General features: G+C 35.3%; 1 protein-coding gene across 19 annotated transcripts in view; it reads right to left on the reverse strand.

The window, feature by feature from the left end:
• Nucleotides 1-27,108, reverse strand: part of PTPRD (protein tyrosine phosphatase receptor type D) — a 2,469,774-nt gene that overhangs the window by 1,628,186 nt on the left and 814,480 nt on the right. The window contains exon 1 of one of the 19 annotated variants that reach the window (XM_066368140.1): nt 6,863-6,932. The exons of the other annotated variants lie outside the window; for them this stretch is intronic. The gene's annotated coding sequence lies outside the window, so the exon portion shown is untranslated. Of the gene's footprint in view, nt 1-6,862; nt 6,933-27,108 lie in introns of those variants that run through there. 19 annotated transcript variants of the gene reach the window in all.

Raw genomic sequence — 27,108 nt, forward strand, 5'->3', positions numbered from 1 at the left:
TTCCATCTGAATCCTAGTTTCAAGGATCATTTGAATGCTTACCGAATGGAGTAAACATTTAATTATCAGATAGACAAAATGATCCTCTCAGTGTATGTCAGTCACCTACATTTTTAAATACGTATTGAGCCTACTGAGTTTGTGTGGGTGATTTAACCTATCAAAGAAAAGTAACATTGGTCCTCTTTAAGAGTATAGAGTATATCATAGATAAAACCAAAAAGATTCTATGAGAAGTTTTCACATACAACATAGACTGCTGGTTCCAATATCATCATGGTTTCAATAACTACTAGCTGAATGAATTTTGGAAAATCATGTAAAGTTTGTGTAAACTTAATTTCCTTAACTGTAAAATAAAGGGAAAATTCCTATCAATGCCTCAGGGTTGTAATGAGGAATAAATGACTTAAAATATATAAGACACCTGAAATAGTAACTGATGCATAATAAGCCCATTTCAGTAATGATTAAATAAAAAGAAAACTAACAAAACTAGAAGTAAAAAGTTAATAGAAAATTATGATAAATGACTGTGAAACCAATTTTAGGACTAATTATTTGAGCCATGCCAATTGCTAAAAAACATTAACCATGTATGGTGTTAGCTGAAGATAAAGGAATCATAAGTGGCTAACATGGGGTAAAAATTCATAATCACCAATTATCTCCTCATAACCAGTTATGGAAATGAGGTCTACAGTAGCTTAACCATATTCTTTTCCCTAACTATATGATGTCTATAAGATTGAATAGTAAATTGTTTTCTTTTACTTTGTGTCTTCCTCATTTTTGTTTAAGTGTCTGGGTGGGTGGGGGTTAATTTTGCAATGTAGTTCAGAAGTTCATAAGGTAATCAGATGGATCACAACAGACAATAAGAAAAAATGAACACCACTCAGAGGTAGTGTATTGATACTGGATGAGTGATGAAAATGTAGACTGTTTCTTTTTTGGGAGAAATGATTTACTGATAGTTATGATAACTACTTCAGGAGTGTTAAGAACAGTAGATTTAGCTGTTAAATGGCCAACAAAGTAGAACATAGAGGATTTTAGTCAATATCCACCTTTTGAAGTTCTCTTTTCCTCTTGGAAGAATTTTCAATTGTGTGACTCTTAATGGAAAGTAGGTCCCATATCCCATATGAAAAGCAAAGGGGCCATATAGTAGAGGATATAGGAATATATAAATATCTTAGGTGTAGATGATTAGTCTTTAACTAAAGTTTCTAAATTTTGATAGAATTAAAGAACTAGTTTCATACAGAAATTAGTCAATGCAGGTGTAAAAATGTCAAAGGTCTTATAGTGTCACTGACACAAGAAGGTGACTATGATACTAGTGCAGCATCCTAACCAGACTGATGTGGCTTTGGCTATGTTCTTTGTTCCCTGGCTTTCTTGTCTCTTTTTCAGAAGCCTGGATCTCAATTCTTCATTTTCTGACAATATATAATATATATCTAAATCTGTATTTAGATATATATTCATACAAACTTCAAACACATCTACAAACACACAAGAATAGTATTTGTATATATTTTGAGAAAAATGTAAAAAGCTATACTTTGAAATACTAATAGTGGGTGATAAAATTTTGTGGTTGATCTTCATTTGTTTTCATTTTATTTTCTGTATTTTCATACTCTTACATGTATTACATTTATATTTTTAAAAATCTACAAAACTTCAGCCCTGGCTGGTTGGTTCAGTGGTATAACAGCCTGGCATGTGGAAGTCCTGGGTTCAATTCCTGGTCAGGGCACATAGGAGAAGTGCCCATCAGCTTCTCCAACCTTCCCCATCACCTTTCTCCCTAACTCTTTCTTCTCCTCCCGCAGCCAAGGCTCCTTTGGAGCAAAGTTGGCCCGGGCGCTGAGGACAGCTCCATGGTCTCCACCTCAGGCACTGGAATGGCTCCAGCCACAACAGAACAACTCCCCGGACGAGCAGAGCACCACGCCCTGGTAGGCATGCTGGGTGGATCCCTGTCGGGCACGTGCGGGAGTCTGTCTGAGTGCTTCCCCACTTCTAACTTCAAAAAAATACAAAAAATAAATAAAAAATAAAAAATATACAAAACTTCAAACTTTAAAAATAGTTTTTGTTTCTTTTCTTAGTTGTCAGAACTTTATCTTTAATTCTGCAATTTTAACTTTCTCAGAGTTTTTAAACAAAACAGTAGATACATTAGTTTGATTCACCTGTTAATTGTGTGCTTGAGTTCATTTCTGTATCATAATTAGCTTATGCATTGGACTGAGGAGGCAAAAAATTAAAATTATGAGATTAAAAGTATTAGAAAAAATATTGTGACTTGAAAAGAAAGATGTGGGAAAATACAATGAAATATAAACATTTTTAAAAATTTATATCCCTTCTAATTTGGTTTTGTGAGAAATAATAAAAAGATAAATTTAAATTTAGCAGGTCCTGGGAACTGCACTCCCAGTGCAGTTAAAAGAGACCCTGAGGGAGAGCCATAGACCCAGATCCAAATGCGATGCTCTGGCAGAAAGTTTTTGTGAAGGAACTCAAGCTACAACAAATTTAGAAGAATAATCTAAGTGCACTGGAAAGTGTTTTTGTCTATTTTGTTTTGTTTTACTTTTCTTGTTATATTTGAGCTAAGTGTATTTTAAAGAATAGCCTAGTATTTACTAGCAAAGACATCTAAGTTATTTTGTATTGTAGCAATCATACAGTGAGGTCAACAGAAGTGGTGGTAGTGGGTGGCATTAAGAGAAATGGTTATACGGCATAATGTGAGTATACATGCTTTAAATGCTTTTAGAATTGTTAAAACATAATAGATTTATATATCACAGACTCCAGGGTTTAGTTATTAGCTATTTATCATACTAGCTAAGTAACTTTCACACAAGGCTATTTTTTTTTTATCTCTGCACCTTCATTCCGTATATTGAAAAGAGCAAAATAATTACATAATTCTACGAGTTGAGATATGCAGTCAAGATGGTGGAGTAGGTAAACACTATACTCATCTTATTCCATGACACCATTACAAATAAACTACAGAACAACCAACATTGAGAACAGCCTGATGCCCATCTGAACAGAAGTCCTATAACTAAGGATAAACAGAAGAAGGCACTTGAGACTGGTAGAAGGGTCCGAGACACAGAACTGGCTAGCACCCTATCTATGTGTGCCAATTAAAAATCAAAAGGGATTTATCAGCTGTGGCAGTTTTCCTGAGGAGCAAGGGGTCCCAGTCCCACACCGGGCTCCCCACTCCAGGGTTCCAGTGCCAGGAAGAGAAGTCCAGAGGGCTACTGGAGTCCCAGGCATTTCTAATCCAGGCACAGACCTACTTGCTAATGAATTCACTTGTTCTGAGCCCCAGTGTTGGGGTAGCAGCTCAAAAGGCACGAGGGACATATAGGAAACAAACAAATAGTCTTGCTTTGAGGGAAGAACTGCAGGGGCAGCCTTCTTTGAGACACTACCAAGATTGGGAGACATAGCAGCTCTAATAAATATATAGAAATAAAAATACAGGAAGGCAGACAAAATAAAGAGATTAAAAGAAAGAAACATATATCATGTCCTCTTCCTCCCAAAAATAAATAAAAAATTCCAGAAAAAGCATTAAATAAAATGGAGACAAGCAACCTAACAAATGCAGAGTTCAAAGCACAGGTTATAAGGATGCTCGATGATCTCAGTGAGAACTTCAACAACAACAACAAAAAATAAAAAGCATAAAAATTGAGATAGAAAACTTAAAAAGAGAACCACTCAGAAATAAAAAATACAATAACTGAAATGAAGAATTCACTAGAAGGAATCAACAGCAGATGAAGCAGAGGATCACATCAGCAATTTCGAAGATAAGGTAGCCGTCTACAAGGGTGCTCTACAGAAACAGTAAAGGAATATTCATTTCATTTTATTTCATTCTTCCTAAGTAAAAAGAAAAAAAGTAATTTAGTCATGTTAAGATCAACAGCTATTAACCAAAGCTGATAACTTAAGTGGGAAGGAGGTAGGGAAGGAAGGAAAAAAGGAGCGAGGGAGAGGGAGGAAGGGAGGAAAGGAAAGGAAAAGAAAGAAAGAAAGAACGTAGTTTGGTTGTTACAATCTGCACTCCCATTGTAAAGGAAACTTTTCAGGTAACATACCAACTAAAATCTAAGAAACTATTTAAAAAATATATATTTTTTCAGATCACTGCCTTTTCTGCTGCACTTAGAGCAGTGTTCTTCAGTTAAGTGCTTTAAATACTAGATGGTGGTGGGTACGACAAGCCACAGTATGCAAAATAAAAATGTCCTATTTACATATTTTATTTGATCCTTGTTCTATATTTCTGTGCATATTTTTTTATCGAGCAAGATAAATTAGAGCAGTAGTACTTATGAAATCCTGTAAATATGTAAAATAATTTATCTGGGTAATGCACATGAAACTCTTTAAATAATAATGTACATCATCAAAGTTATCGAGAGATGAGTAGTCTAAACTGTCAAGTATGGGTTACCAATCTGTGACCAGTGAGCCAAATGTTGTCTAACAGCTGCTGTTTTTAAATAAAGTTTTATTGGAACATGACCATACTTGCATATTGTTTGTGAATAATTTTCCATCATAATGGAAGAGTAAAATTGTTTCCATAGAACCTTATGGCATGCAAAGTCTAATTATTTTTCCATCCTCTGGCTGTTTACAGAATGTTTATCATTCTCTTGAGAAAAAAAAGATAAGAATCCAGGTCAACTTTTTTTGTGGGCAAGGAAAGAATCTTAATATTTCTCAGGAACATGGTTCCCAGAGCTTATTAAGAGTCGTTACACCTTGGAATTTTCTCATCTAACAGCAAAAGGTGCCAGTGTATCACTTTTTTTTTAAACTATAAATGTTAAGTACACTTTACATATGTTTCCTTAAATTAGGCCTTTTCTCCATTGCTAAGGAAGGTGACTGAACTTGGCAAAAGTACTTACACTCACTAAGTCTAAGTTTACTTACCTAAAAAAAAATTATAATAAGAACTATAATATCTTACATGGCTCTTTAAGTGTTATGTCTGTATTTGTCCCAAGTTTGGAAAATGAGATCTCAGTAAATAATAATTGCTTCTCTTCTCGCATATTCTGACAGACTATATCTCACATATTTGCTATTTGGAAGTTAACTTAGTGTTAGAGAGATGATAATGCACATACCACCCTTACACCTGTGTGTGCAGCACTGCTGAGAGAAGCATTTCACAACCTTGTGTCCAGCAGCACGTACAGCTAAAACTGCTCTCTGTGAATCTTCAACAAGACTCCAAGTCTTCGCAAAGCTGATCCAAATTTTAAGGTAAGAAATCAGACTCTACGTGTTCAAGCAACTTTAGTAGAATGATGTTATAGAAGACACATAGCTACTTTCTCTTGAAACTTCATCTTTATAGAAATTAGGCCCTTAAAATCATACTAAATATGTTTTGCCAATGAGTCAATAGAGTTTTTATAAAATACATTCCTTTCAGGTAATTTGGCTCATGACAGCAAAATTCTTTGAACATATAGGTTATCTAGGTCTCAAAACATGTTGTCCATATGAATTACCAGGGAAGCTTACAGATTTCTGGACTCTGGGTCAAGGGTTTCTGATTTTGTATTTTAAAGACAAAACTTGAAAACTTGTTTTTAAACAAGTCACTTACATCATTACTCTGCCAAACATGAAGTAAACCAGAGATAAAGAAAAAATGAAAGTGCAAAGTCTTAGGGCTGACACTGTTTTAGACAGTAAATACGAAATATTGAGGATCGAAGGAAGTAGGATTTCCTTTTGATTGAATAAAAAACTGCCAACATAATCTTTGAAGAATATGATTTTGTTTTGTACCCACAGGAGAATTAAAGAGAGTGGGAGATTATGATGAAGCTTTTATCTTGGGAAAAACTGATGGAGCCACAGTACTGTGGTGTATGAAAATAACAGAGAGCACATCATGCCATAAAATATAAATTCCCCAAGTATGCTAGAAAAAAATAATATTCAGACATTTGAGTAATTAGACTAGTCTTTTAAAGAGTTTTGGTTTTAAAATATTAAATTTCTCCCAAAAGTTACCTTTTACTTGAATAGAAAGGCTCTTAAATAGAAAGGACAAAATCTAAATACAATCCTAAATGTCTTTTCAGCATAAACTCAAGCCCTATTTTTCTCTGTCTCCATGCATGATTAAAAAATAAATAAATGAAATGACCAAACTGCATTTGACACTATACCCAAGAAGTGATTATTTTGTCACTTTCCATGTAATGGGACACATATGCCATCCACAACAAATTACTGATGTGCTCTCTGATATGCTGCAAATAAATACAATGTATTTGTACTTGTGAGTACCATCTGCAGGATTTCAAGCATGGAAAATATTTTGATGCTTCAGGGAATAATTTATAATTATATAAATATAATTGATGCTACCTTTTTATAAGAATGCTTCAAATGACAGATTATGAAATGTTTGCCAAGTTTCTCTTACATTAACTCTTGAAAATAATATACTTATGCTCTGACCCCAATTTGGGCAGTTGACCTTCTTCTTCACCAGTGACTTTCTAGATTCTCCCAATTCCCTAATACTACACAGAAGAAAAAATCCCCACAAGTTATCTAAGCAATGGAATAGGATTTTCACCCAGAAATATTTGTCTCTGTCTCATTTGCCACACAAACAGAGACAGATATCAGGCTTCCTTAACACAGTAGCTAGATACTCTGTAATCCCACCATCCCCTTCTTTCTGTTGTCATGACAGCACTCCATCAAGGCTCAATCCTCCTGCCAGGAGGCTGCTCTTGAACAGGAACTGTCCTAATTATCCCGGACTTACCAGACCCGTCTGGTGCTTGGGATGTTATCTTGGAGCATTAAAGAGGGAGCTTGTAGGGCTGTCTGTAGTGCTGAGGCCTCAGGCTGAGAAATAAAACTGCTTTGTCTTTTCACGGAACCAGCTGAGCTACCTGTCTGTAGGTGATGTACATCACACTTTTTAAAAGAGGCAGCTCCATGTGATGAAGCTACATCCTGCGAGAGCAGCCCCCAGCAAGAAGTGCCAAAAAACAAAAATCACACAAGGGTAGCAGTAGCTCATGTGACTCACAATCAGCATTAAGGACCTTTCTCATACGGAAGAACTTGTGAACTAATCAGATGAGCCGGGAAGCCAATTTGGAGAGCAGTGGAGGGGGAAAAAATTTTCAAAGGGTCTCAGGAAAGCTACATTCTAGTTCAGAGTCTTCACTCTAATTTTAGTTTGATCTATACTAACTTCACAGGTTACCCCGTGTATTTTACATTCTAGTTTTCAGAAGAAATAGCTGCAGAGCTAAAGATTTTTCAATGCCTTTTCACTTATGTTCACTTACACCACCACATTTAGTAGCCATAACCAATTAACTCCATATATGGCTTGAGTTGTATAAAGAGAGGTATAGGACCACTAGACCACATACTCCCTGAAGGCCAGGCATGCATTTCTAAGTGGAATCAAAATTATATTACATGTGATGGCAAACGCTTAGCTATATATAGATAAAGCAATTAGAGATGCCATTTGTCACAATAAGCATTTATATAGTTTACCACATTTACTCACTATAACTAATCAAGAGACAAGTGATTCAAAGACAGAGACTTAGATAAGTGAATATTTCTTGACTGGCCTTATGATATTTTAGTTCACAATCTTCAGATGTCAATTTCACACTGAAAGAAATACTAGCTTTGTGTAAATTTAAGAGCCAGCCCTTCTATACAGTTGATGCTCTACCCCAAATCATCAAGCCTCTACAACCCATCAAAATCTTCAAATACTTTTTCTGAACTCAGCAATAAACTGAAATATGAGTAGTAAGTTACCTTGTAAGTTTAATGCAGTTAAGTCAGAGAAGAGCATGGTCCCAACATGGAGTAAAATCTGTCCAGCACCTTACTCAGCTCCTAATCAATCAAGAGCAGCCATTAATATAATCTAAATAAAAATGGATGTACAAATGACATCTGTAAACAAGCCCCAGAACCAGAGCATGTTGTGCTGGTCAAATGTTGCTAAGGGAGAAATAACTCACATAATCCAAAGCAACAAATACCAGCCTGTCACCTTCCAGGTCCATTTACCAAACAACTTAGATTTAATTCTGGAACATAAAGTTACCATTGATATGTGTTTGATTCTTCAAGAATATTCAAACTTGCTCTTAAGCTTTCTTTGTAGAAAACCAATCTTTCCAGTGATTTTTTGTAGGAATCATATTTTGGGACTTGGAAGATCAGGAATCACTCCAGAGACAGGATAGAATACTGGCTTATAGTACGGCAAAGAAGGGCAGTTAGTGTGCAAATGTAAATTGTTATCATAATTGTTAGTATTAATATTGACAATGCCATTATATTGATTTGCTACTCAGTTTACTGACTGAATCAATCACACACGTCAAGTGCACAAGGGCTTAGCAGCGTTTTGTGTCTGTATATATTTATTTTTCTTTGTTATATGATATATTTCAGAGAACAAATCTTAAATAATTAAATGGATAAAGGAAGAAAAATTTTAAGAAAAATATTCTTTGGAGAAAGTTTACATATTAAAAGGTATGATGTTTAAAAGATATGTCTTTTTTTTTTTTTTTTTGTATTTTTCTGAAGCTGGAAACGGGGAGAGACAGTCAGACAGACTCCCGCATGCGCCCAACCGGGATCCACCCGGCATGCCCACTAGGGGGCGATGCTCTGCCCCTCGGGGCGTCGCTCTGTTGCAACCAGAGCCACTCAAGCGCCTGGGGCAGAAGCCAAGGAGCCATCCCCAGCGCTGGGCCATCTTTGCTCCAGTGGAGCCTCGCTGCAGGAGGGGAAGAGAGAGACAGAGAGGAAGGAGAGGGGGAGGGGTAGAGAAGCAGATGGGCGCTTCTCCTGTGTGCCCTGGCCGGGAATCGAACCCGAGACTTCTGCACGCCAGGCCAACGCTCTACCACTGAGCCAACCGGCCAGGGCCAAAAGATATGTCTTTTTAATAAAAGAGATCTTAGATGTCACTCACTAGCTATGTGATTTTAGACAAAATTAATTAACCTGTCTAAATTCAGGAACTACACCTGTAAATTGATGACCACATTACCTACTTTATAAATATATTTTAAGATAAAGTAAAATGGTGTAGTTAGATTATAGAATTTAGCATATAGTAAACATTGTAGTATTAGTCTCTTTTCTTATGTTTCTAGAAATAACATGAGCAAAAGTGATCCAAGTCACTATTTTTGGTCATTGCAGCACCATAATGCTGACTATGAGATTAAAAGGTGGAAGTAACATGCTTTCATCAGGCAAGTCTTACCATGGCAGCTTCTACTTATACATGCTGTTTTATTTGTTCTATCAAGTCAAAGGGGGGGGGGGGTCAATCATATATTCTGGAATGTATAAAAAAAAGAAATGAACGTGTTTTTGTTTTTGTTTTTGGTTCAACTGAAGATACAAGATGTGCAAACCCTAAAAATTTACATTTTTCAAGCAATTTTCTAATGTTATAAGATTTAATTAGACTCCTCATATAATATGTAGTTAGTGCAGACATTTTTGTAGGAGGTATTAAAAATATATATATTTTTATAATTTTAATGAGCATATATAGTGTGTCCGTAAAGTCATGGTGCACTTTTGACCGGTCACAGGAAAGCAACAAAATATGATAGAAATGTGAAATCTGCACCAAATACAAGGAAAACCCTCCCAGTTTCTGTAGGATGATGTGGCAGTATGTGCACATGCGCAGATGATGATGTAATACCGTTTATACAGTGGAGCTGACTATGGCCATGCCAGTCGAGATGTGGATGGTACAGAGGAAAGTTCAGTGTGTTCTGTGGCTTGCTAAATTCGAATCTGTGACCAAAGTGCAACATGAATATCGGCGCATTTATAACAAAGCTCCACCACATAGGAATAACATTCTTGGTGGAATAAGCAGTTGAAGGAAACCGGCAGTTTGGTGGAGAAACCCGTTCTGGTAGGCCATCTGTCAGTGACGTAGAGGCTATACGGGATAGCTACCTAAGGAGCCCTAAAAAATCTGTGTGTGAGCCCACATTGAACTGCACTGAATAGTATGAAACTACGAGAGTTTTCCTTTTATTTGGTGCAGATTTCACATTTCTATCGTCTTTTGTTGCTTTTTTGTGACTGATCAAAAGTGCACCATGACTTTATGAACACATTTTATATTTGTGTTGCTTATTGAAAATAATTGTCATAAGAGACAAGGCACCTCACTGTCAATGTTGGCTACACCACTGTCATAAAAAATTAAAATACAAAGTGTATGAGCTACTTATACCCATTTAAAATGTTAATATGTTGGCAAATTAACTTTCATAAAGTTCTTAAATTTTAGATTCAACTGGAACTGTCTGTTACTGATAAATAAAACAAACATATATCTTGCTTGATATCCATAGAAATATACAATGACGAAAAATTGACGCTTGGAAATTTTCAGAGACAAAAAATTCTAGGACCAAGTGAATTGAATTTTAAAAATCACTTATGCATAAGTTAAATTTACAGATGAAAACAGAATCTTCCTGCCTGACCAGGTGGTGGCGCAGTAGATAGAATGTCAGACTGGGATGCAAAGGATCCAGGTTTGAAACCCCGTGGTTGCCAACTTGAGCATCGGCTCCTCTGGTTTTAACATATGCTCAACAGCTTGAGCGCAGGGTCGCTGACCTGAGCAAGAGGTCACTCGGTCTGCTGTAGCCCCTGGTCAAGGCACATATTAGAAAGAAATCAATGAACACCTAGGTGCCTCAACAAAGAAATGATGCTTTTCATTTCTGTCACAAAAAATTTAAATTTAAAAATAAATAAATAAAAAAAAAGAAAACAGAATCTTCGTTAGAAAAGAATTGATAAGGACTGTATATCTAAAATGAAAATTTTGAATTACTGGAGTCCAAGACACTGAAAGAGAATTTTTGGTAGCTATTATTCTCATCAATGAGGAATGAGGATAAATGGCAGTGGCAGGCAAAAATTTATTATAGATACTGAAAATAAGAAAGAAAAAATTGACACCAAATTAAATATTCCTTTCCTTTCATAAGAGGTTCTACATGAAAAGAAATTAAAAGTTAAAATCAGAAATCTGCTATAACATACAGTTGTATACAAATACACTTAAAGTAAAAACTAGACATAATTATCATTCTTTCATACAGATTTGATAATATGAAAAGTCTTTTGTTGTGTTCATAAATTTGTAAGTTAAAGATTTTTTGCTATGTGCTTATAGTTGTCTATAATTAACAAAAAAGAGTATCAAGTTTCTGAGCATTTAAAATTTATAAAACATGGTACAAAATAGAGATAAGATATCATTTATTCTTAAAGATAATGTTATAATGTAACTAATTTTATTTTCCTATTCTTTAAATGATATAATAAAACCTTTGGAGAAGTTCAATAATGTTCCCAATTGCACAGGTAATGCATGAATCCTACCTAAGTAGATTAGGTGAATTCCTAATGGAGTCCTACAATAAATGTTTTACTGCCCAGAAGTGAGCACTGAATGGGTAACATCCTCACAGCATAAAGTATGTCACTTTACATGATCTATGTCTATGTGATATACAGGTATACCATACATTATTCAAGTCACAGATAATTTTGATGTCGCCTTTGATATAGAAGCCTTTAGTGTCTACAGAATAAATTGTCTTTTTTTTTTTTTTTTTTTTTTTCTGAGAGAGGCTAAATTGTAAGTATTTTAGGCTTCGTGGGCCAGAGACGCTCTCCTACCACTAGTCAACTCTGTTGTCATAGTACAAAAGGAGTCATAGACAACACAGAAATGAATGAGCATAGCTGTGTTCCAATAAAATTTTACTTATGGACATTAATATTTGAATTTCATATCATATTCATGTGTCATAAAATATTATTATTTCTTTTAAACCATTAAAAATGCAAAACCATTCTAAGCTCTGGGACCATACAAAAACAGATGATAGACCCAATTTGGCACACAGTCTATAATTTTCTGACCCTCTTCTCAGTGTCTACAGTTCTTATTGGTAGTGGCTTTGGTACTTATGTATTCAGAATATCTGGTATAATTGTATCCTGCTGTTTATTTCCAAGGTAACTCTTAATGTACTGTTCAGCTTTGAAGTGATATAATTAATTATGGCCATAAAACATAAGTTAAGTAATCCCTGGACATATCATAAAGAACAAGATGTAAGTCTTGTCTCATCACAGAAACTAAGTAATATTTTCCAGAGTAGAACTTAATCATAGCTCTGGGATCAAGGAAAAAAGCCTAGGAAAGTTCTTATACATTTGACAGAAAAGAAGTTTAGAAATTTTTATTTTTGTAAATCTTCAAAAGATTATCAAGAAGGTATCTTCTAAAATTCCTAAGAAGTAAAATATAAAATATTTAATCTTTTCTCTGAAACAGTCCACTGATACTTACACATTTAGCTATCATGAATGACTTTATGTATTTTTATATTTTCCTTTTATTTTTTTTATAAATAATATACCCACCATAATTTTACTTTTTTTGATCACTTTTGTAATTAAAAAATAAGTTTTGTAAATTATAATTCAGTTTCAAAAATCCCTTTAACATGGTTTCTTCAAAGTTAAGACCCAATAAAAGCAATAAAAATGAAAACAGAGTATCAGACTTGTTGCCCTTTTAGACAGATGATGCCCAACAGAAAATGTTCTTGCATATAACTGAACCTTTCAGCATATTTAGGGATCATATACAAAAGTTCCAGAAGCTACCATGCTATCAACTTTCTTTTCTTCTAAAAATTGTATACTCAAACTGGGGGTCTTAAAGCACTTCCGCACTAACCTTTAAAATTAATAGAAGAAACAAAGTATATTTCTTCTGTTTGCTGGTCAAATAGGCACATTTGAAGAAAAATTAAAAAATATTATTAATGACACAGCATTTGCCAGATTTTCATGTTGCTAATGATTCTTTCACAAGTATGTAACTGATTCAAGATTTGATGGTCCTGGTCATAGTACTGTCATCATTCATGGAATGATGGCTTTGAGGAAAGTCAAGACAGCCCTTCTTTTCTTTTACAGAAGCAAAGGCTATACAATGTTAGATTATTAACATTAAAACAGCTATACTGCATTATAAAAAGGCCATTAAAACACATACACACAAAAAAACCCAACAACAACAAAACAAAAAAAAACATAGTTGCCAGGTGAAACTATGACTTTCTTTTTTACAAAGTACTGTAGTGTCAATAAATTCCCACATACTTTTCCGTTGATTCCCAAAGCAATGCCCAGTAAACTGACCATGAGAAACAGAAAGAAGAAGCTAGACATGCACACAGAAACTACTACTTGAAGAACTAGGACACAAAACCCACTTAAGAAGTGTAGTAATAACTAGAAACACATCCAATGTATATAAGGAAAAGAAATAGACTTTTTATTCACCAAGATTAGTAGAAAGAACAGCAAGAGAAATCAGGCTGAGAGAGAGAATTATCAAAGAATAAAGAGAAATTAGTGAGAATATCCAGCAATCATAGAGGAAATTAATTTTAAAAAGAGTAAAATTTCTAGAGAAATTTATATTCAAAACATTGGGTGGGAAAATAATTATAATGTCTGTTAGAATGTCCCAAATCCCGATGGACCCTGACACTGTAGGAGTACATTTCTCAGCACAGCTTCACTCTTTTCTTCACTCAGTTTGCTTCATAGTTCCTGTTTCCTTTTGAAAAGATACCCCTTTGAAAAATGGTATTTTTTCAATAGGACTGAAAAAATTCTATTAATCGGTGAGTCCATGGAGAAGGAAAGAGTGATCCAGAGCTGAAATGCCTAAGAAAAGAGACATTCAGGGAGATAAGCTAGAAGAAAATGTGAAGTGGGTCATGGAAGAATGAAGAATGGAAGTGGTAATTGTTTTTTTTTAATTTTTTTATTATTTTTTTATTTTTTTAGTAGTGGTAATTGTGAAAGCATCCATATATTCTTTTTCCTCTCTCAATATTGGTTAGAAGCCTTGGAAGTAGGAACTTTGGTTGTAGCCTTTAAACCATGATCATGTTAATCATGAGCTTTGTGGAAACTGTACTCAGCCCCAGCCAATCTGCCTAGTGGCTATTGCAGTTGGTTATGCCACAATTTTAAAAGCTTTGCCCTCAGTGTCCAACACTAGAAATAGAACGAGGGCCATCTTCATGATTCCATCTTTCCCCTAATGGCAGCTTTCTCAAGTCCTCAGACTTCTAACTCCTTATTACCAGGGTGTAAAAGAGCACTCTGTCTCTGCTCACTTCATTTGGCATATATTAGAGAGAGAGAAAAGGGAACCACAGTTCATTGGAATAAAGCCCTGAGTAAGTTAAATGCCTCCTGAATTAATGTGTAGTATCTTTTTCCTAGGCTTAAGTAATTGCTTTTTTATTTATTTCAAACCATTTTCATCCTTTCCCAATGCCTAACAGAGTCACTCCCTACATACAGTGGGTTTTCATCGCATAAATTCACAGGATACAATCTTCAATGATAAAAATAAGTAAATAAATAAAATCATGGAATACATATTGTAGCAAGTAGAAGCTGAAGTTTTACATTTATATATTAAATTAAAATTTTTTCAGCCCATAACATACAAAATGTAAATTGTAGCTCAACCAGGCAGCAGAGAGGCCTGCGAGTTCTTTATTCAGGGCAACCACCCTTTATGGGCCGTGAGGACATTTACTAAGTTAATATGGCGGTATTCATTCTAATCATACACGGCATCTATCTTGTGCAAGAGAGAAAGTCTAGGTAAATAAAGAGAAGATTAATTTCTTTTAAATAACCATGCTTAATGAATACTCCTCTTGAAGTAAATAAAAAAAATCAAATGGAAGGAAAAAAATTTAAGATGACAAAACAAAACAAAAAAGCAAAGTTATGAAGAATGAATTATGACTCTACACTGAACCATTATCTGCGTCAAAAGATTTGCTCCTTTAAGGCAATCAGAACTTTATATTTTTTCCCTTAACCAGACTGATTCAGGGAACTGGGATCTATATTCTGTGAAATTGTTTTAGTAAGTAAAGAATCATAGCCCCTGAATTATAAAAAGAACACATCTTGGTAATGAGATATCTTTTTCATTATTAAAGTGGATTATTTCACAATGCTCTAGAGGTTCTATAACTAAAATATATTTGCTATTTGTAGATGCATATGGACAATAAATATGATAACACAAAACAGTTATGCTTTGTCTGTATTAAGCCTGCATAATGGAAATATGCCTAATTTTACAGAGACAAACACTTTATAAAAAATAGTACATGTGACTTGAAACTTGCTCTGTTTTTCTTCGTGCTTGGACTTGGCAGATAATTACTGTTCTAGTAAATGAAATACTTGTGATAGTAATTAATCTATAAATCAGAAATGGCCATGACTCCCACATTCTTCCCTCAGAACTGACATCATTATTCATTAAGGCATTCTTTTTCCAACCCAATATTTGAACACAGATGACTCAAAAGAACATGCAAGGCAGTGACTAGCAATTGCTTTGTGTCTGTTTCTTTTTTTAAAAATTTTTAAAGATTTTATTTATTCATTATAGAGAGGGAAGAGAGAGAGAGAGAGAGAGAGAGAGAGAGAGAGAAGGGGGAGGAGCAAGAAGCATCAACTCCCATATGTTCCTTGACCAGGCAAGCCCAGGGTTTTGAACCGGCAACCTCAGCGTTTCCAGGTTGACGCTTTATCCACTGCACCACCACAGGTCAGGCCTCTTTTTTTTTTTTTTCCTTAAGTGAGAAGTAGGGAAGCAGAGAGACATACTCTCACATGCGCCCAACCAGGATCCACCTGGCATACCCATTAGGGGGTGATGCTCTGCCCATCTAGGGCATTGCTCCATTACAACCAGAGCCATTCTAGCACCTGAGGCGGAAGCCATGGAGCCATCCTCAGTGCCCAGGCCAACTTTGCTCCCATGGAGCCTTGGCTGCAGGAAGGGAAGAGAGAGATAGAGAGAAAGGAGAGGGGGAGGGGTGGAGAGCAGCAGGTCACATCTCCTGTGTGCCCTGGCCAGGAATCAAACCCAGGACATTCCCATTCCAGGCCTACATTCTATTCCTGAGCCAACTGGCCAAGGCTGTGTCTCAGTTTCTTAATCATTAGCATGGGTATACAAAAGCTCTGCCTTATATGGTTTCAGATAAAATTAAGAATTATCTACCTGAAAGTATTTTTAATAGTCAGTGTAACCTCATTTTAAAGATATAGGAATTACAGCCAACCACAGCAAAGTGATTTGCTCAAACCAGCAATTATTTATAGAGCAGAAAAGGACCTAGGAGGAAAAAGCCGAACCCATTAGTTTTATAGATAAGAAAATTGAGGCACAGAGCAGAAAGCTTTGCCCAAGAACAGCTGTCAAATCCTGTGCCAACCTCAATCAATTGAGGTGGCTTCCAGGAGTAATGTGTCGCAAAGGATTCTAAAGCTTAATCTGAGCTTAATGGATCAGTTGATCATTTAGCATTGATCAATTAGCAATGATTAATTAGCAATGTCTCTGAGGTTTGAGGATAAGGAAGGCCAGAGAAAAACGTGTTCTATGATATCCCTTATTTAATCTCCTTATTCTGAGCTCCACTGTACCACAATTACTGTAAGATAAGGATTAGATTCCAAAAAATGGCCTTCACTTTTGAGGAAAGAATGCTTTTCTCATGTTTGCATAACTATTCTAGTTTATATAAAAGCAATATTGCTCAATAATTATAATTAAATTGGTATTCTGATTTGCTACAAGAATGTGTGAGCATAGTTAATACTCCTGAGATCTAGTCTTATAGTGCTGACAAATTCACATTTCTGCTCCTGCAAGTTTCAAGGTCAAACTCGATTATGGTAGTATCACCAAGGTAATGTGAGGCCATTTGGGGGAAAACTAGCTGGCTTTTTTTTATTTAACAAGCTTCTGCTTTTTTAGTGTTACACATTATTTTCAAAATTCCATCCAGTGTATTTGCATCTAATTTTATATAATGGTATAGAAAGTCACAACTGCAAAAATAAGTTAAAATATTTCACTTTAAAGAAGTGTTTATCACAATGTCCTTAGTAATAACAAACTCCCCTGGTACATTTAAAATAAGATTTAATTTTCTCAAACTATTTAAAAATAACTCTTCAGTAGCGTTGATGGACTGCAGAAAGTAATAGTCACATGTCCATGAGTGATACCACCAGGAAAAACAACAACAAATAATTGGTAATGTAAAACTGTTTCTTATTCTAAGAATCATAGAGCATATGGCATTTCAGAAGATCTGTGTTTGAAGAGTGTCATTACTATTCCACTGTAGAGTCACTAAAGGCAAAACAGATGCAGGAAAAGGATCACAAAATCAGCTTGGAAAGACATCATTGTTAACAACTTATTTTTGAAAACTCAACTGAAGAACAGCTTGAATTAAGTTTCAAGAAATTTTATTTCTTTCCTGAAAAAGTATTTAATTGTAAATAAGTGGGCATATTTGCCTTCTTGTGGTTAAGGCCAGACACAATATAGTCTTTTATGGTTTCTTATTTATTATTCATACATATTTATAAGAATATAAAGACATTAATAATATTTTATTGGTCTTTTTTTGTAGTTGCTATATCTGCTTAGCACCTCTACTTTCTATTGCCTTCCTCATGCCTAGGTTATAAAAGTAGGAGTTTAAGACTATGAAAAGTACACTCTCATTTTACACCCTGAAGGAAATATGACAAAGCATAGCTTAAACTGTGAGGAAGAATATACAGATGTCACTTCAACTATCTCACTTTTAAAATACATTTGTGAAATTTTCCTAGTACCACTAGCAATTATACATATTGATAGTTCCTTGTTATTGATATTACAATGATCTTGTCACCAGATATAGTCCTTGGCCAAAGCTTTCTTTCTAGGTTTTACCACTAGAGCAGAAAAATAAAGTTGTTCATTTTGTTGTAATTTTCTTTGACATATCACATTGCCACACTTGTAGTGTAGACCTGAAAAATTAGCATTTCTTCTTCAAGGAAAATTCAGTGTTGGAAAAGAAAACCTGAAATTATATACTGGATTTTAAAGAAATAACTTTGGCAAAATGGACACTATAGCTGAAAGGTCTTAGTTTTTTTTTTTTTAAAGTTATTGTATTTCTTCAACAGTAAAAGGAATCCATAATGAATTCATGTTACCTTATGACAAGTTTTAAATTATATAATTGCAAATACATGCAGTTAAGTAGAGAGAAAGAGGGGAGAGAAAAAGAAGAGAAAGAGAGGGAGAAGTAGTGGGAGAAGGAGGAAAGGGGAGAGGGAGGGGGAATAGGGAAGGGAATTTTGCTAAGAAATGCTAACTACCATTCTAATTATGTGAGTGTATTGGAAGAAATAAATTTTATATTACCCCAGTAAGACTCACTCTTGGTATTCTCATGGTACAAGACTATTTAGAAGGTTGAAATAGTCACTTCTTATTCTTACAACTCATGGAAAGAATATTTAAATGGTTTATCAATTACAGACAGTCTCTGACAAACATCAGTTCAAATTATGATTTTTTGAATTTACAAGGGTTTAAAGCAGTACACATTCATAAATTCTAACTTTTTATTGTTTCCAGGCTTGCAATATGCGAGATGATATTCCGTTGTGTTTCTGGGCAGTGGCTGCCAGTCAGCCAGGCAACCATGAGGGTATACAACCAATACTCAGTATATTCAGTGTGTTAGATGGCTTTGAACAACTGCGGGCTAATGTAAGTGTTCTGAGCACATTGAATGTAGGCTAGGCCCAGCTGTGATGTTGGACAGGTTAGGGGTACTGAATACATTTTTGACCTATGATATTTTCAATTTATAATGGCTTCATCCAGACACAATCCCATGGTAAGTTAAAGAGCATCCATACTGATATAGAGCATATTATTTTGTTTGTTTACATATTTGAAAAAATTATTTAGAATATTTCATTTTATTGATTACATAAAAATTAACTTGTATATATTAAAGTTATTTATAGAAAACCTAATTAAACAAAAGTAAATAAATTCATAAAATTACTTTAAAAACACTAAGTTGGCCTGACCTGTGGTGGCGCAGTGGATAAAGTGTCAAGCTGGAAATGCTGAGGTCACTGGTTCAAAACTCTGGGCTTGCTTGATCAAGGCACATATGGGAGTTGATGCTTCCAGCTCCTCCCCCCCTTCTCTCTCTCTCTCTGTCTCTCCCTCTCCTCTCTAAAATGAATAAATAAAAAAAAAAATGCTGTTATGTTTAAAAAAAAAACCAAAAAACACTAAGTTGATGATGGCCATTTGGAAGAGCCAACAAGTTGGAATTTTCATAAATAAGTACATGTCTCTATGTTTGAGTGTATTTTTACATCCAAACATATTTACATTATTTTTTATTACAATAGTGACATATTCTCATATACTCTGGTTAAAAGATTTGCCATACTGTGGAACTTCCACTTGTTTCCAGTGTTTGCTTTTTTTTTTTCATGGTTATAAATGATGTGATGGCCATCTCAGTTTATTCTGAGATCTTTAATGTGGAGAGAGTGGGCATTTCCCCCCACCACTAGGCAACTCTCAGTACCAGCTGGGTGTCCTCCAATTAAACTTAATTCCGACATTACTCACCTGAAGATAGTGTCAGGACCTGCAAGTTAAGAGCTTGGACTTACAAGACTGCTTCTCCCTCCACACCTATTTCAAATACCAATTGCAAGGCTAGGTTGTCACTCATGCTTCTGATGAACCAGCTCTAGAATGAGGTTCCAAAAACCAAAACCTTGGATATTAAACACCAGTCACAAGCCCAGGTTGCTACCTGTACTTCTGAACAAGTGGCTTAAAATGAGAGGTTCCCATGAACCCCTCATTTATTTGCATTAATTTGCTTGTGCTCACAAAACTCAAGAAAGCCATTTACTCACTAGAGAATTATATTAGTTGTATCCTATTATAACAGGGTACAACTCAGAAGAGCCAGATGGGATACACCCTTGGGGCAAGGTGTGGGGAAAGGTGCAGAACTTCCATCTCCAAGTGTATGTACCACCACACCAGCACCTCCGCATGATCATCAACCTAGAAGTTTTTTAAACTCAGTGTTTTGCGATTTCTATAAAGGCTTTATTGTATAGGCATAATTAAATCATTGACCATTGGCAACTGATTCAATCTATAGCCCTATCACACTTCCAGAAGTGCTGAGGTAAAGGGAAACTGAAAATTCCAAACTTCTAATCACATAGTTGGTTCTTCAGGCAACAGCCCCCATCCTTATGTGTGGTTCAAAAGCCACACCTCTGGAAACTACTATGCTAAGTGAAATAAGCCAGGCAGAGAAAGAAAAATATCATATGACCTCATTCATTTGAGGAATCCAATGAACAATGTGAACTGAGGAGCACAATAGAGACAGAGGCGGGATCAAAGGGACCAGAGGGAAAGTGAACAGAGGGAAAGGGGATGAGAGGTGGGATCAGAGAAGGGAAAGAGATTGGTGAAATTATATATACATAACAGCGTTATAGAGAGCAGGAAAGCAAATCCTGGAGGAAAGGGGGGAGGGAGAAGGGGAAGGGGGCAAGGGGGAGGTTGAGGGGAACACAGGAGTGGTGGGGATGTACTCGGTGAGACACTAGAATCTATGTAAACACAATAAATTTTAAAAAAAGCAGTCACACCTCATTAAAACAAAAAGACACCTTTATCACCTTTACTGCTATCATCATTTACAAAATTTCAAGGTTTATACGAACTCTGGGATGAAGATCAAATAACACCATCCTTGTTCATTTCTTGCTCATGTTTTTTAAACACATTGACTAATTCTTGCTTGAAAATAGATTCCTAAAGATAAAGGTACAGGCCAAATGCTACATATACATATTTGTGATCTTTTTCTCCCCATTGCAAGAATTCTTTCCTTAAAAGTACATTTTAATTAATTTAATCCTAAAATCAGTTTATAAAAAAATCTCTTAACAAACCTATTCTTGAGTGCCACTGTTGATAACAAGTTATTTGCCATTTTGAAAAGCAAAGGCATATTTAGATAAAATAAATTGATTTAAGTCATTTAGATAATCCATCTCTATCTATGCAAACCTGGGTATTACCTTTTACTACTATATAGTATATACTTACATCCAAACCTGCCTGGTTGATTTAGCTAGTTTTTCTAGAAATGAAATTCAAAACCATCTCCCTGGCCTCAGTAAATGGTTTCTCCAAGGCCTTCACTATACCTTCTCATGTCTTTTTTTAATTTTCTGACATAAAACAGCTTCAGAAATTGAGACGAATACCTTCTTTTGATTGACAATCATAGAAGAGAAATTCTCACCCAGAGTTGTAATCATTTGTATTTTTGAAGTATTTGTCCTGGTTTATTAGGCTGAGTTTCCCCAGTTTGCTGTAGACATTTTGCTTCACATGTCCTGTTCAAAAAAGTATACAAAGCAGCTCTCACTGAAACTAAGTTAGTTCTAGCCAAAATCTGTTCTGGATTTTGAAGAGAAGTTTATTTTTTTCAATGCGACCAAACCATCCCGAGTATATTATATTTCAGATGTCCTGGTGACTTTTCAACTATATTTCAGTCCAAGACAAAACACAATATTTAGGACATTTAAATTTACCTGATTTGACCATGGTAAGTTAGTTCAATTAGTTAAGAACATTGACCCAAAATGATGAGGCTGTGAGTTTGAATCAGGTCAGGGCACATATGAGAAGCAACCAAGAAATGCATGACTTAGTGGACCAACAAGTGAATGCTTCCCTTCTCCACCCCTCTCTCTCCCTTCCTCTCTTTGTAGTTCTAAAAAATCAATAAAATTTAAACCTTGGCCAAATAGCTCAGTTGGTTGGGCATCATCCTAGAACACGGAGGTTACCAGTTCAATTCCCCAGCCAGGGCACATACAGGAACACCTCAATGTTCCTGTCTCTCTCTCTTTTCCTATTTCCCTCTCAAAATAATAATAAAATTTACCTGATTTTCTTATAGCATTACTACATAGATTAATATAAAAAAATTTAACAGGAATTCTTTCTTCACTGAAATGGGAGACTTAAGAGTAGATGACAAAAGCAAAAAAAACAAAGGTGTTTTATACTTATTTATGAAATGATTTTTGGATTTTATTCATTCAAAAAACATTTTAGAGCATCTAAATTCAAATATTTGAGTGTATGAAATACTGTTAAATTTTGGGATTCAAAGATAAATTAAGCAAAGTCTCTCCTTTTGAAAAGCTCATAGAAGGGCCCTGGTCGGTTGGCTCAGCGGTAGAGCGTCGGCCTGGCATGCGGGGGACCCGGGTTCGATTCCCGGTCAGGGCACATAGGAGAAGCGCCCATTTGCTTCTCCACCCCCACCCCCTCCTTCCTCTCTGTCTCTCACTTCCCCTCCAGCAGCCAAGGCTCCATTGGAGCAAAGATGGCCCGGGCGCTGGGGATGGCTCCTTGGCCTCTGCCCCAGGTGCTAGAGTGGCTCTGGTCGCGGCAGAGCGATGCCCCGGAGGGTCAGAGCATTGCCCCCTGGTGGGCAGAGCGTCGCCCATGGTGGGCGTGCCAGGTGGATCCCGGTCGGGTGCATGTGGGAGTCTGTCTGACTGTCTCTCCCCGTTTCCAGCTTCAGAAAAATGTAGAAAAAAGAAAAAAAAAAGAAAAGCTCATAGAAGATTTAAGATAGTAGGTAACTATAAAAATCTAAAACAGATTAATAGTGCACACACCAAAACAAAGACAGAATGGAGGAGGTGAGTTTGGGTTAATAATTGTTTCTGGGACACACTCATTGAATTTGTTACTAGCTTGGGTAAAGGCAAGAGTCAAGGATAAATTTAAGTGTTTCAGTTTGGTACACTAAATAATCATAATATTTAATGCTAAATATATATGCTACTATATATATATATAGTACAGATATATATACACAGATATACATATCTACACACACATATATATACACATATGTAAGTTGATAAAGAGAATAAATCAAGTATTTATTCTTCCTTTTCTGAACAAAATAAATAAGTTTCAAAGATTTGTGTAATTAAATTGATAATGAGGAAAAAGTTTTTTTCATAGAAAAGTTATACTAACAAATATGAAAAGCCTACACTTAGAAAATCATCATTTCACAACTCCCAATGAAATAATGCAGCTAGGCAAGATTCATTAATTAATTATAAAACAACGAGGTGAAGACTTGATGGGAAACTTTATTAAGAATCGTTAGATTATAAGGTGATCAACTTTTTTATAATGAAAAGGAGGACAAAAATAAATTGAAGAAAACAATATCATAAATAAAAGAAATATTTTATTCATTGCAACAATAGTACACTATAATATGATAAATTCATAATAAAATATTTGTAATATTTTATATTGTAATTATGCTTACATGTCTTAATTTTTAATAATAATTGTAAGAAAATGTACTCATTTAGATACAAATACGTCACATCACACACAATGGATCGACTCTGTATCAATCAAATACGGACATTTACAGATTAGTCTTCCAATATCAAAAAGGAGGACATGTAGGAGGACACTTTTTGAGGGAGGATGGAACTTACAAAAGAAGGACTATCCTCCCTAAAGGAGGACGATTGGTCACCTTATAGATTGACACAACTAGAACACACCGATCAACCACAGCTTCTCTGAAAGCAGAATCCCCAGATGTACATGGACCTGATGTGATGCAAGAGTAAGTTTACAGTCCCACGAACGAAGTACTCTTAGAAAAACAAGATGAACACCTAAAGCTAACTATTATCAGTAAATAGAAGATTTGGGTGAATGAAGAGTAGTTTAGACATCATCAAGAGAAAGCCTACAGGCCAATACAGAATGTGGGACACTCCACAAATAAATGATAAAAAATGATGTTAATAAGTAAATGGCATGCAAAAATGTAAATGAAGAGAGACTTATGCAATGTAGAGACCATGACTGGATCATGATTTGAAAAATATGAACTAAAAAAATACATTCAGGAACTACTATCAGGAAAATGATTAGAAACTAGATAGTAGATGATATTAAACAATCACTGTTAATTTTGGCAGTTTAGTAATAGCATTTTAATATGTGTAATGTATGTGTATGTGTGAATATACACATATATTCTGTTAAGCATTGATATTAAAGTTTCTACAGATAAAATGATGAGGTATCTAAGATTTGCTTTAAAATGCTACTCATAGGAACATAACTGAATGAGAAGGTGTTTAAGATATAAAATATTCATCGTCATTAAAGATAAGTAAAAGGATACAGGGAAATTTATTATACTATGTTCTTTATTTTAAGGTATGTTTAAAAAATTTTTAAAAAGATGAAAAAAATTCAAGGAAGCTTTATATAAAAAGAATTATAATGGTATATTTTAACATATCATTGTTTAAAATCTGGATAGATCCGGTAGACAAAGGAGAAAGAACATAGTGAAAACCACTAAGTCAATTTATAGTCTACATTTACTACACCTATAGAAAATGTTGTTACTTGAATATAGCTTATTTTAATATATCCAGTGCAAGTTAGCAATATATCAGGAAGTTCCCCATAAACTAACACTTTCAAAAAGTTGCAATGTATATGAACATACTTTTATCATATGTATTGTATTCAAATTAAAAATTAAAGACAGGGCCCTGGCCGGTTGGCTCAGCGGTAGAGCGTCGGCCTGGCATGCGGGGGACCCGGGTTCAATTCCCGGCCAGGGCATATAGGAGAAGCGCCCATTTGCTTCTCCACCCCCTCTTCCTTCCTCTCTGTCTCTCTCTTCCCCTCCCGCAGCCAAGGCTCCATTGGAGTAAAGATGGCCCGGGCACTGGGGATGGCTCCTTGGCCTCTGCCCCAGGCGCTAGAGTGGCTCTGGTCGCGGCAGAGCCAGAGCGACGCCCCGGAGGGGCAGAGCATCGCCCCCTGGTGGGCAGAGCGTCGCCCCTGGTGGGCATGTCCAGTGGATCCCGGTCCGGCGATCGGGTGCATGCGGGAGTCTGTCTGACTGTCTCTCCCCGTTTCCAGCTTCAGAAAAAAAAAAAAAAATTAAAGGCAAATTATTATAGAGATACTTACAGAAATTTGAATAGGAACTGTATATTAGATAACATTATTTATATTTTACTGATATTAAGTTTATTGGATATGATGTGATACTGTTATGGCTATGTACAAGCAAGAATTTCTTCTTAAGAGATACCTGCTGAAAGATTTGGTGATGAAATGTACTTATCTTTGAAATTTAATTTCAAATAATTCAGCTAAAACATTTCACACAGAAAAACAGACATATACACACATGGAGAAATTGAGATGAGAAATAACTCAAATTTTTAAAAATGATAATTTATAAATCTAGATGAAAGTTAAATATGTGTAACTATACTATTGTTTATTATAGGTTTGTGGGGAATAAAAGAATAATTATCCTCTCACTTCAAAGTACTTCTAGCTGGTCTAATAATAAAATAAACAGAGGTAGATGAACAGAAGAAAATGTACAAAGTTTGTTATATGAATGAACATTTGAGGGTGCCATAATGAGACTCCTAGGGGCCTTGGACAATTGAGGTTTATGCGCTTCTATGAACAAAGAAGAAAGGGGGCAGGGATGAGATTGCAGATGGGGAAAATAGGCAATTTACAGGTAGTCAGAAAGAATGAAACACACATGGAAAATTCCTAATAGACAACCCAGAAGCATTAGGGAACAGGGGTGAATCTAGTTCACCTTTCCCTGCATGGAGCCTTCCTATCTAATGTGAAGGTAGATATGCTAAGATTCCTTACCTGGAGCAGCCCTTCCAGCTTAATATCTTAGGCAGGAAAGGGTGAGTTTTATTCCTGAATCTTTTTTTTTTTTCTTAATAACCAACTTAAAATAAGTATCACAAAAAGCACATTTTGAGGAGGCAAAATTTTGGTCCCCTTCATTGTGAAGCTTATCATGGTAGAGGATAGGTAAAAATAAAATAAAAAACAGTAAGAAAGCTGAATATACAACCTTTTACAAGTTAGAGGTTAAGAAATACAATAATTTTATTCCTTGGGTCAAAGAGAAAATAAAAATATGATATTATTTTTTCTAGTCTACAGAACTTTTTATACAAGTATCTTTCTCTTTAAATGGTTATGAGGACAAGAGTTGACTTGATCTCTAAGGACATTTTAAAAATAGAAATACACATGTCTAAGTATCTTAAAACTGTCATAATAATAATAAAAGGTGACATTTACTGGCAATTTACAGATGCCAGACAATGAACTATACACTACATGTATAACCTCATTTAATCTTTACTTAAAACTTATGAGTAAATGTTGTTAACCTCCAACTTTACAGTGGTATCATGTGCTGGTAAATGATGAATTCAAGAGTGATCCCCTTTTTGTTATGCCCAGCATCATCACTCATCAGTTTCATCTTGCCTTTATCCATCAGAGCTGACAGTCACCATGCTCCCATAAATGAAATATCTATCTTAGTATAATTACTTTAAATATATAGGCTCTGAAAGCAGCCAACCTGAAAAGTAAATTCCTATTCCAATACTTACTAGCTGCGTGACACAGGTCAATGGATGTGCCCTCATTGTTCTTCATTTTCCTCAACAATAAGATGGAGATAGTATAGATTCACAAGTTGGCAGGATTATTGGAGATAGGTACATCTAAAGAACATAGAACAGTGCCTGGTACATAAAAACTATCCAGTCAATGTTAGGTATCATTATTGAAAGCCTGGGGAGGGTGAAGATTCCTTATTGCAGCAGCTTCAGATGGTTTTGAAAAAAAAATGATTATGTTCCAAAATAAAAGCTTCAAGAAGAAACAAAGACATAAAGGTACTAAAAGTAGCAATATTTATCGATTATAGAAACAGACTAAATTCAATTATCTCTCTAAACAAGGTGGCTGTTTAATATTAAATATAAGCTCAATAAACATTTGACAAGTAACTGAATTTAGCAATT

The sequence above is a fragment of the Saccopteryx leptura genome, chromosome 2 (assembly GCF_036850995.1).
Source record: "Saccopteryx leptura isolate mSacLep1 chromosome 2, mSacLep1_pri_phased_curated, whole genome shotgun sequence".
NCBI lineage: Eukaryota > Metazoa > Chordata > Mammalia > Chiroptera > Emballonuridae > Saccopteryx > Saccopteryx leptura.